We start from the raw sequence: 19282 nt of genomic DNA on the forward strand, positions 1-19282 counted from the left end.
TTACATTAATAAGCTTTAAAATCATAAATCTGAAATACTTTTAGCAGCAATTTAAATGCTCTATGTCTTGGATTTTCTACTGGAAAACAGAAATCAATAATAAAACAATAAATAGATTATATATTCACGTATTTTATATTAAAGCAGACGAGTGCTTCAAGCTCTAGATTTTCCTGTGTTTCTGAGCTCTGAAAACAAGGTGCTGTTAGAGTAATTCTTATCTGTCTCCCAAAAATTACTTTCTTTTTTCAAATGAAATGCCTGTATGAAATGTTCAGTGCATAAAAGCTTGTATTGAAATGTAAATTATCTTCAGAGTCATGGGGAACGATTTATTTTGGTTATGTAGGGAGTGGTCTCAATTGGCACGGTAGGAGGGGCCAAAACTATCACAAATGCCAAACATCGGTTTAACATTTTTTTAAAAAGGGGGAAAAAAAGAAAGAAAAAAAGATCTGCAACTCCATTGTCTGCAGCCAGTAGAGCCTGAAAGGCTCAGCTACAGCCACCACCACTGGCTGGGAAATATAAAAAGCCCAATTTACCTAATTCATCGAAATGGATCTGTTTCTTTTTTCTCTCTCAGAAGAGTTTCACATATCTGATGGCATTTATTCCTTCCACAGGCAGTATCCTTTGCTGGTATGTTCCCAAGTTTCATATTAAATTTCACAGTACATTATAGCAATGAAAAAAAAAAGGTAAAAAGGAATAAAAGCTGTATTGCTCACACCACATTTCGGTACTGCAGCAGCACATTTCATCAGCTGTGCTGTTTAGGAGATATTTTCATACAAATCTTTCTGACTGCATGATTACAGCAACTATCAGATCCTCAACAGAGATTATGAAGATCTAAAAAACCCAGTTTCTTAAGCAACCCAGAATCCAGACAACCTCTGCCTTTCTGTACTGGATTAACAAGCTGATTTCCAAAATCGGTAATAAAATAAATGCAAAAAACTGCAAAGTCGATTGTTTAATCAAGAAATAAACAAAGCAAAGTAGAAAAAGAATAGCCGAAAGTACCAACTATTAACCTGATGTTAGTGGTGAACATTACTTACCATTTCCACAGAGCAACTCAGTGTCATTACCTGTCCTACTCCAGCACACGTAGTTTCCATTAAGGGTATTGTATAAGCAAGCTACATTTCCACATACACAGCAGAGGAATAAAGAAAAGCAGCAATACTATTGGTTTCCAACCTCTTTCTCAGAAATTATGACATCCCAGGGAAAAAAACCAAACCAAAAAATACAAACCACACACACAAAACAATAAATATTTAAATCCAGACTCTCATTATATTTAGCATTTCAAGATTATCAGATTTTTTTTGTGTTTATACAGTCTTCCAGATAAATGGACACAGACACAACAACACAGAGAGGGAACTTCTCACCGTACTGCTGAAATTTTTCAAATAACTTGCCCTTTGAGATTTTGGCTCAAACAATGCGAAGTGCACATTATTACATGGTCTGATAAACTGTACGAGAAACATAGGATTAATTCAGTCAATTCTAAACACACTGCTGAAAAAATCCCCAACTATATCCAAGTTCTATGACTAAATGATAAAAACATGACTGATGTACCACTCCTATGTATAAAAATTTTACAAATTGCTAGACAAAACATATCCAGATTATTTTTGCTACACACCAAAATCATGGTTTCAAATAAATTAACACTAGCATGTTTAGGAAAGTCTTTGCTTTCAGGCTAATCTGTTTTCTCATAAGGACACATGGCATCATTAACAATCTTGATCAAAGAATTACAAGTAGTTCAACAGTAACAAACTTGTTTCTCTGTTATGCCTATAGCTGTTCCATCATCTATATGAACTGAGCTTCCTAGTGTCTATAACAACCTGTCAAAACAATGAGTCTCTCAAGACAGGCAAACACTGTGATTCACATTTAGTTTCAGGATCATCAGGGAAGAATGGGCTAAATGAATATGGATACTGTATTATCCTTTCAGTAAACTGGTAATATCTTCAGCTCAAAGGTACAGATGCAATTCAAATCTTCTCAAGACAGCATGTGGAAAATTAAACTGCTTAAAAACATCTGTTACAATTACCTGCAAATAAATTAAAAAGTTTTGTGTTAAATTATACATGAAAAATAAATGCAAATAAATGCATCATGGGTTCGTCATATTTTTTTGCCTATTCCACTATTCATCTCCAAGTGCTGGAAAAACTATTATACTATGTGTGCTGGTTTTGGCTGGGATAGATTTAATTTTCTTCACAGTGGCTGGTACGGGGCTGTGTCTCAGATTTGTGCTGAACATAGGGTTGACAATACAGAGATTATAATCAATACAGATTACACAGAGGTGAGGCCTTTTCTGCTTTTTATACTGCCACACTGGCAGAGGGACTGGAAGTACATGGGAAGCTGTGAGGAGATGCAGCAGGGACAGCTGACCACAAATGACCAAGGGGATGTTCCAGACAATATGACATCGTGCTCAGTACATAACGTGGGGCGGAAGAAGGAGAAAGAGACATCCGGAGTGATGACTGTCTTCCCAAGTCACCAATGTGCATGATGGGGTCCTGCTCTCCTGGAGATGTCTGAACACCTGCTTGCCCACAGGAAGTAGTGAATGAATTCCTTGGTTTGCTTACTTGTGTGCATGGCTTTTGCTTTCCCTATTAAACTGTCTTTACCCATGAGTCTTGCACCCTCTTACCATCCCGATTCTCTCCCAAATCCTGCTGTTGGGGGAGTAAGCAAGAGGCTGCATGGCACTTTGTTGCTGGCTGGGGTTAAACCATGACATACATCTAAAATAAAACCTACGTGTAGGATGAATAAAGCTTTGTGTACTATTTATTACAATAAAAATATGAAAAATCTCAAAGTATTCTATTCCTTAAATTGTCATAATTAGGGTTAATATTATTAAATGTTTTATAAGTAACTGAGTATGCATTTAACCTAAAGTCCAGTTGGTATCTCTAGTGTTCTTTGCTCTCAATGTAAAGACAACAAAATGTACTATGACAGATCAGACCAGAAGAGACATCTTCAAGGTGTATTCAGCCTTATAATAGATTGCCCAATAAATTTATTTACAATATTCCAGAAAGAATGAAAGAAGATAAAAAAAAATCATATTCATTTGATGCAGAGTCAATTGCTTCATTTTTGAGCTGACAAAAGAAAATGGTATGATGCTACATCAGAGGACATTCAGATTAGACATTAGCAACAGGTTCTTCACTGAGAGGATGGTCAGTCACCGGGTTCCATCTGGAAGCTGTCATGTCATTAACCTTTCAGAGTTCACTGAGCATCTGAATGATGCTCCTAGTCATATGGTTTAGCAAGGAACAGGAAGTTGGACTCGATGATCCTTAAGGACCCCTTCAAATTTGAGATATTCTATAATCAAGCCTGTGCTGCAGACATTTCACAATTCTCTCTTTGGAACTAGGTACTCTCCTTTTAGCTCATTTCAGATTGACTAGGCATAAATACAGAAATCCCAAAATAGCCAGAAGGAAAAAATGGAAGTGATGATGTAAACTGTGGTGCTTTAGGATACAAACATCACAATGTGTGGTTAAAGCTCAGTGCTACAATGGTCAAGAACTAATAAAAAACAAACACCACCAATCACCCTACCCCCCAAAAAATCATAAAAAAAAAAAAAAAAATCAATGGTTATCTTCTATTTATATTTCATATGAAAGTTGATCTTCTGGACACTCCAGCACAGATATCTGTTCATTATGACAGTAAGCTACTACCTTGCTTTCCACAAAGACATGACCTTAAGAATCTGAAAGGATATGCTGGAGACTATAGTGGCCTCAGTCTCTACACACTAAAAAAGCTGTACCTAAATAAAACATACGTATATAGTTTACCTAGAAAACAAAGGATAAAAGATGTCCTAATGAAACTAATGTCCTATATGGCACTGCAATGAACAAACTAATGCTATTCTCCCATGTTATCTGGCAATATCTGAAGCCAGCAATGCATTTCAGTTGTGAAAAAAGATCTTCATGAATGGCAGAGAGATAATAAACCCCTATTTTGATATTCCACTTTTACCACCAAATTTGCTATTAATTAATAATATGTTGTTGTTATACTATGACAAATCAAGCATGCACTTCTTTTTTTCCAAATACATCTCTAACTCACTGCTTCTGTTTCTGCTTAAATATTATAAAGAGAAATATTCAGACATTTGTCTAATGTCTTTAAAAAATCAGGGTTGTTTTTAATATATTTTTGCCACAAATCAGCAGCATTATGTATATTTCAAAATTAAGAATTATTTTCAATTAATAACTATATTTACACCTCAGAAATTTTTATTTTTGTTGTACCCAATTCTATGACAAAATTCTCTGCCAATCCATGTAGACATAATTTCACAATATGTCCCATCGTAGTTCTAAAAATTATCTACCTTAACTACTGATTTACTAAAGATTAACATGCTATGATTTTGCATTTTGAAGACACAAAATTCATTATAGGAATGTCTTCATGACAAAAACACATAACAAATAACCCAAGAACAAAATACTTAAAAACTTTCCTTAATTATAAAAGTATAAAAATTCATTACTTTAATAATTTGTATGCCATTATGTAAATTCATTATATCAATATCTGTAGTAAAGAAGTCCACTAAAGCCTCCAGTTTTATTTATTAACTAGTGCTTTAAGAACCTGTACACTGAGAATATGAAGCATGTAATGATGCTAAATATCCTAAAATCAATCCTAAAATACAATGTTTAGAATAAAGCTGTGCAATAACCAATCATACGACAGTGACACTGCAAACCTATGCCTCAGTGATCCTATGTCACACAAGGTCAGTCAAGAATTAGAATTCCCCAGACTTCCCCTACTCCTACTAAGCTACTAATGGCACAGACATAAGCAGGGCTCTAAATGGTTGTCCTTTTTTATTTTTTCCCTCACTTGCTCATTCCCAACAAGCTGTATGGATTTATCAGGGCATGACATACAGGACAGTCGGGCCACCTCACAGTGACTAAAATAAGCCGTTTGTAACAGACATGCAACACAACCATCATCACCAGATTTACACTGGGCTGAGACTTTAGAACAACCTTCTCACAAGCTACTTTTAAGATTGAGCTTTATCAGTTTATGGAGGAGATTAAGCTCTAGCTGCCAACAATAGCAGTGGATTGGACTTGATCATGTATCTTCTTAAGGATGTTCCATAACTGGATCTTAAAAATAAATTCAGTGAAGCTTTATAGTCTTTTTATAAGAAAATAAATTACCATCTCTTCAGAAAAAAATATGAGTATATTTATATATATAGTATCACTTTTACTATAGCTTAGCAGATGCCTCCATTCAAATTCTGTGAAGAATACCTGCAACATTTAAGAAATGGGAAGTTAGATGCCTCCAATTGTCTCCTTGACCAAAAAAAGACAAAAAGAGTATATTTACAAAGAAAAATTATAATCTTATTCGTAAAACTACATCTATACCAAAATACTTGTCTCTGTTTCATAGTCATTACTTGTATAAAATTTGAACATACTCAAAGCTAAAGTGCCTCAGTGTTTAACCTGGCAGTTAGCTAAACCCCACAGTCACTTGCTGATTGTTTGGTCTGTCAGCAAACAGTTAACATGCCAAGAAACACACTGCATGTATTTTTTGTATCACATTCATAGGATTTATCTATTTCTAGCTAAGTCATTCCATTCTAAGATTTTCTTCAGATACCTGTTAGATTACAGTAAATTTAGATTACAAGAGTGTAAATCCCTGTCTGAAATTATAATTAACACATTTTAAAGTAAATATTTTTATAATAATATCAACTTTGTATACCATAGTTTGCTGATGTAGATGTTAAATATAAATTAAGTAATAAATACTATTAAGTACATTTCTACGGTAGATATATGAAATACCATAAACACTTCCTCATATGCCAAGAACTTTCCTAACCAGAAAAAAAATGTTAGCATCTGAAGCACAAACAAGACAACAGACAAAATAAACTGAAAGTAGAAAAAAAATGTAATGAAAAAAAGGAAAGAAATAATTCTTTCTAGCTGTGAAACTCGAGGAAATATTTAAAATCATCTGTATTTATTAATGGATTTTGTGAGGTAAGAAAGGTTGAACAGTCAAAGTGGGGATGACATCCACCTGTATATCATCTTATATTAATTTTCCTGATTTGGATAAATGGCTAAAGCTGGATGTGGGCAAGAAAGAGTTGATTTCATTAGAAAAACAGATCAACTATTGAAAAGTTGTATCCAAGATAATGTTCTAAACCACAAGATTTTCTGCCTAGGAATTTTTACAGAGCAGTCAATTTAACAGTTTTGTTCAGACACTTCAGGGCCACTTGTGCTCCAATAACCATAAAGACAGAAAGAACCCTGAAAAAGCAAACACCACAACCATCTCCAAAATAAGAAACTCTCTAACTGCCACAAGATTGCACTCCATTCTCTGGAAAGGTGAATGGGATACAACTACCTGCATGTTCTGAGCCAGCAGTTCAGTACAAAAAGCATGCTGTAGGTTAGCAACAAATGGCTATAGAGCTTTCACAATGCTAACCTCACACTTGACAGTGGAAGTTTTAATCTTTCTTTCCTGGAACCTCAACCTATGTATGAAATTGATATCTGGGATATGACATATCCTCATTAATTCCACCATTATCAGTCCTCCATCACAGGTATTTTCAGACAACAGGTACCAACTTGAAAAGGAATTTAGGAGAATGAAAATAGTGGCATTAAATAGTTCTCTTAGACCTCGAATTGCCTATGGTAAAAAATGTAAATATAATCAAGCCTAGCAAAAAACTCCCAAATTATTCTTTAGCCAGATTGAAAAAGAGAATACAAAAGGCCAAACCAAAGAGATTAGGGTTCAGACTATCAAATTAGGCCATTTATGTCTCATTAAGAAAGAGGCTACAGAGCACTTTATCTAATGGCACAAGTAAATGTCAACAATTATATCTAAGACAGAAACAAAACAGATCTTAAAACATATAAACCAAAGGGATGAAATAAATTCTACACCTTCTGCCCCCAAAAGATGCAAACAGAGATGGTTGGTTTCAAGAAACCATGAAATTGAGTACAAACTACAAAACTGTAGCACATCAAGCAGAATGGAATCAGTCAAAAGGAGAGAAAGAGGAAAAAACCCATATAAAACCAAACACAGGATGTAATAAACCAGGGGAAAAGTATGAACCACCAATGGGATGTGGACAGAAGAAGAGATATACAATGTGTTAGGAAAGCTATTTTCAACACAGAAGAAAGCTTAACGCTGTTGTACCAGGCATTCATGCACTACATGGCATGAATGTAGTTTGGCAATAGTTTGGTTGGCATATTCAAGACAGATGAATTTAAACATTTATATACAGGGTTTTAAAAAAGCTTGGTATGATGAGGTAATTACCAGAGATACAGAAGTGTTATTTAAATCAATTTATATCATACACGCTAAGCAGTGGGGTTCAAATTGGTCACATAGGCTGAAAGGTAGGTAAAGGTTCCTGAACTTGCAGCAAACTTACAGTCACTAGAAGCATTAAGAAAAAAACTTCATTAAGTAGGGGAAAAGCAGTATGAATGTAATCAATATGAAACCTATAATATACAGCCCAAGAAAAAAAAAGATGACATCAATCCTTTTTCACTGCAACAACAGCTTCTGAGAGCCTCTCCCATCATTAAATAGGAAATTAGGCACTGGACAACAAATAAAGATTCATCACTGATGAAGATCTTAGAAATCACTACTTATCAACTTGTCTGCTTACATACAGCTTCCCACAGAAAACTGAACTAAATAGCCCAAGTGAAAAAATGTAACGAGGAGACTTATCAGAGACAAAGTGCAGTCAAGGTTATCACCATAAATTAAAATACCAACCAAGAAAGAATTGGATGAGGTATGTTCCTATACTTTAGACTATCTTGAGAGCTAGTATAGATATTGTTAACAAATAAAAAAAAGTCAGCAAAATTGTACAGGCCTATACTGATAGCCAAATAAATCCCTCACACAGCAGCAAAATCAAATTCTCCAGTCTGTGCTATAACAGGATAAGGACTAAACAGCCCCAATGGATTCAGCCAAGGTGTGCTTATAGGACGCAAATGGGGAAGAGAATACTATACAAAGCCTCTGTCTTTCTCCAGTGCTCAGCTACTACCATAAATAATGGCTAGCCTAAGTAACACAATGTCACTGAATATCCTACAGGTGAATTCACAGTTCTTGTACTCAGTTGCTGTAATTCAAATGTTATACTGATGGTTACTTCTCTTCTTGTGCTGCATATCTTTTGCTTTATAGAACAAATTATGTGAGTTACCCAATATCATCACCAGGACTTGCTGAAGTAACTCTGTCTACATCAACTCTGACTCAAAGACTGCAGGAAGAGGAAGTATTGTTTTCCCTAGTTATCATCTCCTATTACCACTGTTAGAAATAAAATACTGGCGCACTGAATTCAATGGACCATTAGTCAAACTTACCAAGGACTTCCCTATTTTGTTCTTGCTATATGGAAATTTTCCTCATAGCAGATGACCAAATGACAAATTTATCACTGTGTTATGGGCCCTTTAAATAGCCAGAGCTACTAAATGAGTCCAAGATTTCGTGTAACAGAATGCACAAAACATTGAGAGCTGGAAGAAGACTGTAGATACCTTGTCAGGGGGAATAATTAATAAGCAACCAAAAAATCAGTAAGTAAAACAATGGTCCTATGATATTTAAAAATTTTTGCATTATTGGTATTATTTCATGCATACTCCATATTACCTTTGCGAGTTCTTTAGATCAGCATGTTTCCATATGGGTTGCAACTATTTGCTAAAGATGACTACAGTCTTAAACTGAAGCTTTTGAGCAGTTCTGATATGCAAAACAAAAATAATGGTAACACAAAGCTAATTAGACTAATTTGCGTAAGGCACTTATTCTTCTCTTACAGAAACCTATACAGTTGTGCCTATAATTAGGAAAGAAATGCCACAACCGAAGTGCATTTTCCCTGGTTTAGGACTACAAAGAGGTAGGAAGTGCAAAGGTTAGCACCTTGAACTTCGTTTTAAACAATGGAAAATGTCTTCCCATGAATACCTTATGCAAAATAACTCTGTGTTAAAGTCTGAAAAACATTTGATTGTTTACCATACGTGTTTATTATCAGAATTCTTCCCCTGAAATGCTCTTATGAATAGCAAGTAGCTGCAAATTCTCATGGCAAAATTTTTAAATGAGGAATAAAACCAGAGGCTGTACACTCCTCAAAAAACTTCTAGAATTAGTTAGAAAGAGACATAATGGATTTCCTAGCCCATAATGTTTTTGAAATACTAAGTGCATGGCCATCAGAAGGATACTATTGCAACAAGTTTTGGGGCTCAAAAAGGACATTTCCAAGTATTTATGTTTTATATCATGCCGTGGATTCTAAAATCCAGGATTATGATCTTTACTACAGCATTGCAATTAATTAAAGATCTCAGACTTTGATTTCATACCTGCCTTCTTTAAGCCTTCCAAAACAGTTTCTCAAATTATTGTATGACCACCTCTTTGTACAGCAACGTCTCTTAAGGTATCAGAGGAATTTACTGAACAGAAATAAAAATTATTTCTTCATTTGCAGAGTCCGCTCTCTCAAATTCGCTTTCATAAGCTTTGCGTCTTTAGCCTGCAGTTTGCTTTTGTATTTGAATGCTTTTTTTAATTCTCTAAGCTTGATTTTGCTTCCCCTTCCCACACTTGTCCCAGCTACAAAAAGATTTAGAGTACAAACAAGCCCAAAGCTCTCCCTCCCTACGGAGGGCGTTTGCCACACTGCCTGCTTCTTCTAAAGATTGCTGCCTCCGCCTCTACTCGATTTTAAGTTCGTATTTCCGCACAAGCACGTCTGTACAGATACACATACAGCAGGAAAGTCCCCCAACCAGTGCAAAACCCCGACAATACCGACAGCCCGCTCCTGGATGCTTCAGACACCGCCCGAAGCCCCGGGAGCTCCGCGGGGCCGTTCCGTCTCCGGAGCGCAGGTGTGCGCAGGGCAGGGCGGCGCGGCCCGGCAGCCCCCCGGCGGGATGACGCTCCCGGCCGTGCCGCACCCCTCGGGGCGAGAAGCGCCGCCGCATCCCTCCCTCCCTCCCTCCCGCCCGGCACGGCCCGGCTGCCGAGCCCCTGCCACTCCCAAGGCGACCGCCAGCCCTCACCTGCCCGCCCGCAGAGCCCACAGCGCATCCACCGCCGCGCCGGCGACTCCAGCCCCGTCTCCCGGGCAACCCGCGGGTCCGCCCCCGACGCGCCATTGGAGCCACACGCCGGGAGCGCGTTACCGGGCAACGCGGCGGCAGCGCTGAGCCCCGAGCGCCGGCGGAGAGAAGGGGGACACCGCGGGGGCGAACCCCGGCCCCGGCTCGCTCTTGTTAGGGTGGTCATGCATGGGGACGGGCTGCCCAGGGAGGCGGTGCAGTCACCATCCCTGGAGGTGTTCAGGAGTCGGTTGAGATCTGGCGCTGGGTGATAGGGGTTAGTGGATTAGGGGTTACAGGGTAGTGCTGGCTTCACATCTGGACTGGATGATCTGGAAGGTCTCTTCCAACCTTGATGATTATGATTCTTTCAGGCGGGTTCCGAGAGGGGAGGCGGCTGGGGAGGGGACGTGTCAGAGCCAGCGAGCCGCCCTCCCGTTACCGTGGGGGCACCAGGAACCAGCGTCAGGCGGAAAGAGCGGATTTTGCGCGCCCCGAGGACCTGCGGGGGATGCTGCCCCTGTTGTTAAGCTCAGCACTGTAAGGTGACATGAATTTTGAGCCGTTTACCTGTAGCTGCGCCTAGTTTGCAGAGGGCGTGACTCCAATGTTGTTGGGCTGAAAGGAGTTGCAGTCTGTGGTGTTACACACTGACCGGTCCTCTCAAATAGGAATCACAAAATGCATTCCACTGAGTCCCACCTCTACCTAGAGTCATTAGGGACACATGTGGGTTTTTAATCCATGGACATTTATTGGACCACATCTGCTTGGTTTTTGTTTCGACTTTTTCCCTCTTCCAGTTGTTTGTGCAGCTGGATGGTGGATTGCAGTGTGGATCTTACTTGTTTACTGAACAAGTATTTTTCTTTGAATTATTCTTCAGATAGAAGAATTTCCTGGTTCAACTTCCTATATCATTATCACTGTGTTTGTATCAATGCAATGCAAACAGTGGGGAGGTAGGCCATGGACTGTGAAACTACATCTCCAAAGATAGTTCTTGATTTCTTCCATTAAAGCTAACACAGTCCACTGTAGCTGATATCTAGGCATGCTCAAATAAGAGAAAATGTTTTCTTACCCTGTTCTCTGGACAAAAAGAATCTATTGCTTGAGGAAATCCATTGTACAATGTAATTCTTGACCTTACTGATAGATTTTTCTTTAGCAGGAGGAACTGAGAAGAGGTGGATAAGGTATCACTTGTATATGATTTACTGGGCAGAAAATTTACAGCTTTAACACACATCACCTGCCAGCAAAAACTTTTCCTGGATTTGCTTCTTTCCTCAGAAGCCTGGGCAATGTTTTAACCTATGTGATGTTAAAGACTATAATAATCACACTTGGCCATAGTCCCAAGTACTATATTCCATATCCAACAATAGCCAGTACAAGAAGTAGGTGCAGCCAGAGTATAGAACAAAGGGCCCAGAAGGAACAAAGGATATAATATCCCTCTTGATATAGTATCTTTTGGCAATTACAAACTATGAGATTCTTGTAACAATTGCATATTCAGCTCATGTACGTACCCCCTACATTTATCTATCATCCTAGATCTCATCTTTGATCTCCAAAACATGCCACCACACTGAGTGGTGTTTTAAAGTCAGCATTTGCATTTGTTACTTTTAAAACATCCATCTGGAAATTCATTTGTTCCCTTTTTAATGATAGATAGCAGATAATAGTTTTCTATTCAATTTCTCTGTCATTCATGCTTTCCTCGCTCTTTTCAGTCAACTCTTTTACCAGTTAAAGAGATCTAGCCTATTTTGACTCTTAGAGAAGTTCTAACCTATAAATGCAAATGACCATCCTTGTTGCCTTTATATTTTCTTGTTTTATTTCATTCTTTTGAGATGAGATGACTGGAATTGCCAAATGTTATTCCTAGAAAAGTGTTGGTCTGTGGGTCATAGGAGCAGTTCATAGGATCATAAGACAGTAGAAGAGGGTAATTCAGGTTAGAAAGACCTCCTGAGGCAATCTAGTCAAACCTCCTTTTTAAAGCAGGGTGAGCTATGAGGTCAGGCCAGAAATCCCATGGTTTTATCTTGGCAGTCCTCCACTGAACTTACTCCATTTTGTTGATACCTTTCTTGTGTTGGGGGCCCAAAACTGGAAGCAGTATTACAGATATGGTCTAAGAAGTGCTTAGTAGAGAGGAAAAAAAGTTAAATATGTATAACAGAAAACTGTTTTAATGCTTTCACATCCTAAAAAGAGAAACCTTTTCCTTTAATAGAATTAATCACATTCAAGAGCATAAAGTAATTTTCTCTGGATTATGAGATTATATTTAGCACTGAAATCTCTGTTATGTTGTATTTTATTTTAGTTAGTCTAAAAAGTAAGAGAGTTTTTACTATTAGGAGTCTTCATTAATCTAGGCATACTAATAAGTCCTTTATGCAAGCTGTCTAGCTCTACCACACTACTAAAAACAAATCCTACTTCTTCTAGCTTCTCTGTGACTTTCAGCTCAAGAAATAGGGGTATCTAGGTGAAATGTAGTAGTTTGTTGTCATCCATGTCCACCATACACAGTCTTATCTACAGCATTAGTTATAGTTACTAGAGCCTTAGGTTCTTACAGAATTTTTCGTGTTCTTTTTCAGTCACTGAAAGCTAAGCTGAAGTTTATTCAGCTATTGTTTCCTACTCTTACCAGAGCTCTGTATTTTTTCCCTCACTCATATTATTAAAGGAGGATACATTTATCCCAACTATGAATAATACAATAAAACAAATAGAAATAGAATTTTAAATGGATTGACAATGCAGTTTCAATTTCCATCATACTTATAATTTTGGTAACTTTCATTTTATTCCTATGATATGACTGACCTCTGGTGGGAGTCAGCAAATATTATTTTAATTTCTCACTAAGAATGTTGTGGGTTTTTCCACTAGTGATCCTATTAGCTTGCTGCCTGGTAGGGATCATATGCCTTTCTACCTCATGTTAGCTGTCAAATTATATCTAGCAAATGATTTCATGGGGGACTCAGGCTGGTGTTTATTTTTCTTCATTCTTTCTAAGAAGTGCTTACTGAAAGGCGTCAAAAGAAGAAAATACTTGAAAGAAGCTTCATTCATTCTAGTTAGTTCATGCTGTTGTTTTATTTGGTGCATACAGTCTCTGCTGTGGCTAAAATCAGTAACATTTAATAAACTATTTGAAGTGGAGGAACTGCTACTTTGGCAGTGCCGTTGATGTTTGTTGGTAGCTACAGCATTAGGATTGCCTAGAATTTATTTTGGGAAATGGAATATCTATCACATCCAACGTTTGCAAATGAGATCAGACCAAATTAGAAAGTCCCACATGCCCTTAGTGACTTGTACAATATAGATTTTGAACAGAGGTTCTGCAGGACCTGAGGAAGAAGAAGGTCACAGACTCTCCCTGGCTGATGATTATCAGTAGTTTTCAAAAAACAGTGACCAGGGATGCTCACTACTCTGAACAGTCTGGCTAACAGGCTCTGGTTACAAAATCTAGGACTCAGGTGAAATTCACATTATGACTGGGGCACTTACATTGAAGTGCTGGACCAGTAGGTCTGTAAACTGCCATTAGTATTTTTTTCTCACAGGAGTCCCGCAAGATCTTTCACAGCCTGGTGCAGAGTAACTCAGTTTACTAGACACTAGGTGTTAAGGGTAAAATGAGTTGTTTGCTCTAATCTATTTACTGTATTGATTAGATTATTACTGACTATAATGGGAATTTTAAACAAATAAATTTAAACCATCTCCAGAGTTTTGACTGGCAGCAAAATTTTAGGCTAGGTAACAGCATGTTCCTGCAGTGATGCTGACCATTAGACCATTGCATATTGCTGTGCTACTGACCCAGATAACATTGAACCTGAGAAGGTGAAGGCCTGTGCTGTGCTGTGCCATGCTACACATCCCACCAGGCTCTCAGGCTGTGGGACAAAAACAGCCAGCTAATTGTGACAGAGGAAATGGCAAGACTGCTCCCACTTGGTACCTGGTGGCTTTGCCATTTTCTAAAAGTGCAGCAGGAAGTTCTTCTGCGAATATCCTTCCTTTTTAGGAGTGGAAATTATGAATATAGATGTATACTTGTAAAAAAATCCTATAGTAGCTCAAATGACCAGTATGGGGTAACTCTACAGGCAGGGACTGCATGGTGTGTTGCATCCTGACAGAGGCCTGTTCAATGCTGCACAGCTTTGGGCTCCCAGCATCTTAAGCAACATAAGATTACTATTCTCTCTTTATATTTTTAACTATAATAAAGAACATTTAAAATAATTTACAGAGTTCAAGTCCCTATCTAACTGGGATCATAATGTAAAACACGTCCTTTTTTGATGGTAGTGAAAACAAACATTTTAGAATCAAAAAAGTGTTGAGGCTTATTTGGTTCCCTTCTTCAGGTATTGTACAGCTCCAGTTATCTTGTCACAATCCCTTTAAGGTAGGAAAAGCAAAGAGCTGGCAAATATAATTACGCATTAGTCCTCTTATTATAGACCAGAATAGATAAATTTGATGTACTGGAATAGAGATTTCCTGAGAACTTTATGCTCTCACACATCTGTATAGGAACAAGCTCTTACACACAGTACATACCAAAGTCATGACATGTGCTCAGGTCATATAGCAGTAACTCATGTCCAAGTCTGGGTCTGTACAACCAAGATCTATGATTAAACTATTGAGATTCTACTTGAAGTCATTATCTTTCTGTTACAATGTCTTCTGCAGTGGCCCGCTACATTTTCGTAGAATCATCAAGATTGGAAGAGACCTTTAAGATCATCAAGTCCAGCCGTGAATTTTGCATAATTAAATATCAAATGCATAAACTTAAGATGATAAACCCAAGAATTTACTTTTCTAACTCTTCTGGATGTTATGAAACGTCCTTAATGGACCCATTTATGTAAAAGTCTGATGTATTCTCTCTCTTGCTTGCTTCCTTCTTGTCCTCCATGGTATAAACTGTCCTATCATTCCATTCCACTAAAAACACCTCTTACTTCACAGGTAGCAATCATATTTTCTCACAAATGCTTTATTTCATGTACTTCTAATTAAACTAGAAGCAATTTTTCTCATCTTACATTTAGCATTCAATTAAATCCTGTGAATTAGGTATCTTTTTTTTTTTTTTCTGAGTATCTTGGCTCTATTTTGAACTAATGGATAAGGATATCAGAAGCTATGTGTTATGAATTGTTTATAACAACTGGATACTAATTTTTTTTAGTTTCAGATAACTGCAAAAGCCAGGGGTAATTTCAGGTCTTTAATGATGGACAACTCATTATTAGTAATTCTAATTAGTGGTAATTCTTTGCTGGTAGAAAGGAAGACGATTATTTGCCAGCTCCAGAACTATTTTGTGTTGGTTTAAATTTGTTACTCATGCTACAAGCTCTTAACACTTCCAGTGAACTTTGATATTTCAGCAGTGCTAAGGCCCAAATCTGCCAGCAGATTGACCAGATCTACCATCAGACACAAAGACCAAAATCATCCCTTTGGCTAGGAAATCCTTTCTTAAACAGCAGTGGCTGGATCCAGATGAGGCAGGATTCAGTGATTTCAAATACAGAGCTGTGTCCAGTGCCAGTGAGTGTGTGGGCCATGAAGCATCCTCGGGTGTGGTGTGAGACAGGGATGTGTGGTGGAGTTGTGTGCTGTGGGCAGGGGCCAAGCAATGGTGCTGCATGATGACACTACAGAGCATTTGGTATGTGTGGATCAGACATCACCACTTTTGGAGATGGAGACTGGAAATTGCCTGAAGCCAGGGTTTTCCATTTTTGCTGAAACTTCATTTTCGTGGTAGCCCTGTTCACTGTTGATACATTAATATGGACAGTTCCATTCTGATCTCTTCCCTCGTGGATCTGTGAAATTGTCTCTTTACTGCTCTTACCATGTCCTCCCCTCCTGTTCTGACTCCTTACTTATTTCAGTCCCTCATCTGTACCTTTTATCCTTGAGAACCCTTTCAGTGACCAGGTGCATAGATAATTATTTTCTTCCAGCTCTCTTCATTTACTGTGCTTTCCTCAGTGTTTAAATCTACCATAGTGTAGCATCTCCTTAGCAGCAGTTCTCTCTGCTTTTCTTTCCCCTTCTCCTGTCATTATCTCTTGATTACAAGTTAAAAGCTGACAACTTTTAAGTAAGGAGTGCAGTAAATGCGCAGTAAAATGATGTCAGGCTGTGACAGTTCTGCTGAAGAATTAAAAAATCAGAGTTCACACTCTCTTTTTGTCTCTAGAAAGACATTATAAGTATTAAGCTTTCATATGTAGAAAAAGGAAAATTAAAGAACAATTCTATTTAATTCAGTTTTCTTTCCATCTTCTTCTTTGCCCTTCCCCTCTGCCCCTTCCCCAATGCCATTCAAATCCTTCAGTTTTCATTGAATAAAATAGGATATCATGTTTCCTGTTGAGTGCTTTAATGCAGGTATAATTTCTTAATGCTCGCTTATTCATATCTGGAGGCTAAATCAGTAATTTTCAGGAAAGCAACATAGTGTATGTAACTGGAATAGGACCAAGTTCCAGAATTGAGATCTTGTTGCTTTCAAATTTGGAACATTATGGCATCTACACAAAATAAGGAGTACTATAACTGTTTTTATAGCAGCAATGCATTTTAAAAACTGCCTTTTAGAGAACTTTTTGGTAGTAAAATCCAAGAGTAATGAATCCCACCTTTTATTACATCAAACAAAAGTTTTGTCCCTGATTTCAGGGGGGGCAAGATTGTGCTTGGATATACTTGAAATAGAGAGAAAAGGTCTGTTTTAAGGCACTCTCACTATGATAGAATTTACTGAAACATCAAGCATAGTGTTAGAAAAGTACAGCAGAACTACTGTGGTAGATAAATGCACTGTACCATTTTGACTTAAAAGATATTGGGAAAAAAATATAAATTTTTGAGTTCTAATTAATGAACTCTACTTTTGACAACTGCTATGCTGGCTCAGATTTATATTGTCTAGCTAAATATCTCTGGTAGTTTCACTCTTTTGATCTGTCATGTAATTTTTTATATCTCAACTAGAGCAGAGCAAGGGAAAGGCAAAATTTGATCAGCACTTTTACGACACAAGTAAGTTACTGTATATATGTGCTAAATTTCTTATCTTTTGAATGGTTTCAGTAGTGTATAAGCATATTACAGGCTGGTGTTTGGCAGACTTAGAGGAATTTCTAATAGGTTGACTTTGAGCATTATATAGTTATATTAATTTCCTTTATATAGTCATTATAACTTTTTGGGTTTTTTAGGTGCAATGCTAAACTACTGAAAAATGTCATTCTCAATTACTTAAGTAAAAGGCAAGAGAGAAATACACAATGACATTTCAGACTGACAAATTAATCATCAGTGTTAAAGATCATCTTTTAACTTCCTGATGTTATAAAAATCTGAAACCTTCAAAAGCATAGGAAACCTAGCTTCTTTCTTTCATGTAAAGCTCTTGCAAGAGAAGAAAGAACATGTCTGCTTCTAGACTTCTATGGTTTTACAGTAAAATATTTCTTTCATCTGAGATATTTTATTTAAATAAGGAAAAAAGAAGTATCAATCATGGAACTTACGTATCCTGTCTCTATCTGATCAGATCTACAAATTCAGCCTTACTCATCCATTGGTACAAGTGAAAATGACAGTTCATGTATTACTGAGGATAGACTGATTTTTAAAAATATTTTGTCTGAAATATTGATTGAAATTAATTGGCATCAGATGTTGATTATTTCTTGCATTTAATATTATACCAAGAATATATATTCCTTTCAGTCTGCATGTTTCTTCATTCATAAAGTGTGAGTTTTCATTTTACTCCTTTTGAGCTGCTTATTTCTATTGCACTTTGTAACTTCAGCATCTGTATGTATTTCATTCTTGAGTAATAATTTCTAATACTTATAACTTCAAGTAATATTACATTGCCTGGAAGGATGATCAAATTAGAAAATAAAACATAAACAGAATTAATCTGAAGACTTGGAAAACCAAACGTCAGAGAGATGTGAATATTTCAAAATATACAGCTAGTTTCAACATAAAATGGAAGGTGGAAGGGAAAGAATTGCAATGGTTTGCTACTAGCTTTTTCTCTTAACTGGAACAAGTAGAAATAATTTTTGTCCTTCTTACCCCTGAGAAAGATGCAGATGTGATTGTCCCAGCTATAGGCCTGTGGGTATTCACTCTGGCCTAACCCCTTTTGGAAATATATGTAAGTGAAAGAGAACATGTATGCAATTACTAAGTGATTGTGAATCACTTAACAGTAAATTTTAGAGTTAATACACTTTTATTATCTTTGAAAAGTATACTATTTGATTATAATGTAATAATTTATTAAAATTATGCGTATGCTAAAATTTCAAATGCTGGCATATATCAATGTTTCCAAGACAGCAGTTGATAATGTATAACTGTTGTAGTTAAAAACTTTGTAGCATTAACAGTTTGTCTGGGGGTCAAAAAAATTGGGGTTTTTTTTTCAGCTTTCATACTGTCTTTTGTCAAGGGGGTTAATAGCAGTGATCTTGGCCAATGAATTCTCATCAGATGCCTTATCAACTAAATACCCCATTTGTATAAAAAATAATTTTCTTATAACATTTTACACTGACAAAAGCAAGTGCTGAAATGCATGGAATTGAACACCTCTGACAGGAAAACAGACCACTGTGGTGGTGCATACTCCCCCTCATCAGGCCTGCTCTGCCTTCTCTGGACTGTTCCACGATCTCAATAATTCTCATTACACCACAGCCTTTGTGTAACCAGTTTGGCAGTGAAGTGTCCCTTGACTGTACCAGCACCTCTTGCACGGCTAAAGCATGAGTGGCACTGTCCTGCCTGACCATGGAGGGGAACAAAAAATAATCGGTCATCCCTGACAGCCTTGG

At 37.3% G+C, this 19282-nt stretch overlaps 1 protein-coding gene across 2 annotated transcripts in view; it reads right to left on the reverse strand.

The window, feature by feature from the left end:
- WDR17 (WD repeat domain 17) overlaps positions 1-10371 on the reverse strand; it is a 55641-nt gene extending 45270 nt beyond the window's left edge. The window contains exons 1-2 of one of the 2 annotated variants that reach the window (XM_032685877.1): positions 10296-10371; positions 8866-8958 (exon numbers count right to left, since the gene is read on the reverse strand). The gene's annotated coding sequence lies outside the window, so the exon portion shown is untranslated. The remainder of the gene's footprint in view (positions 1-8865; positions 8959-10295) is intronic. The other variant, XM_032685878.1, reaches the window with a different exon arrangement.
- Between the last annotated feature and the right edge of the window lie 8911 nt (positions 10372-19282).

This window comes from Chiroxiphia lanceolata, chromosome 4 (assembly GCF_009829145.1).
Source record: "Chiroxiphia lanceolata isolate bChiLan1 chromosome 4, bChiLan1.pri, whole genome shotgun sequence".
NCBI lineage: Eukaryota > Metazoa > Chordata > Aves > Passeriformes > Pipridae > Chiroxiphia > Chiroxiphia lanceolata.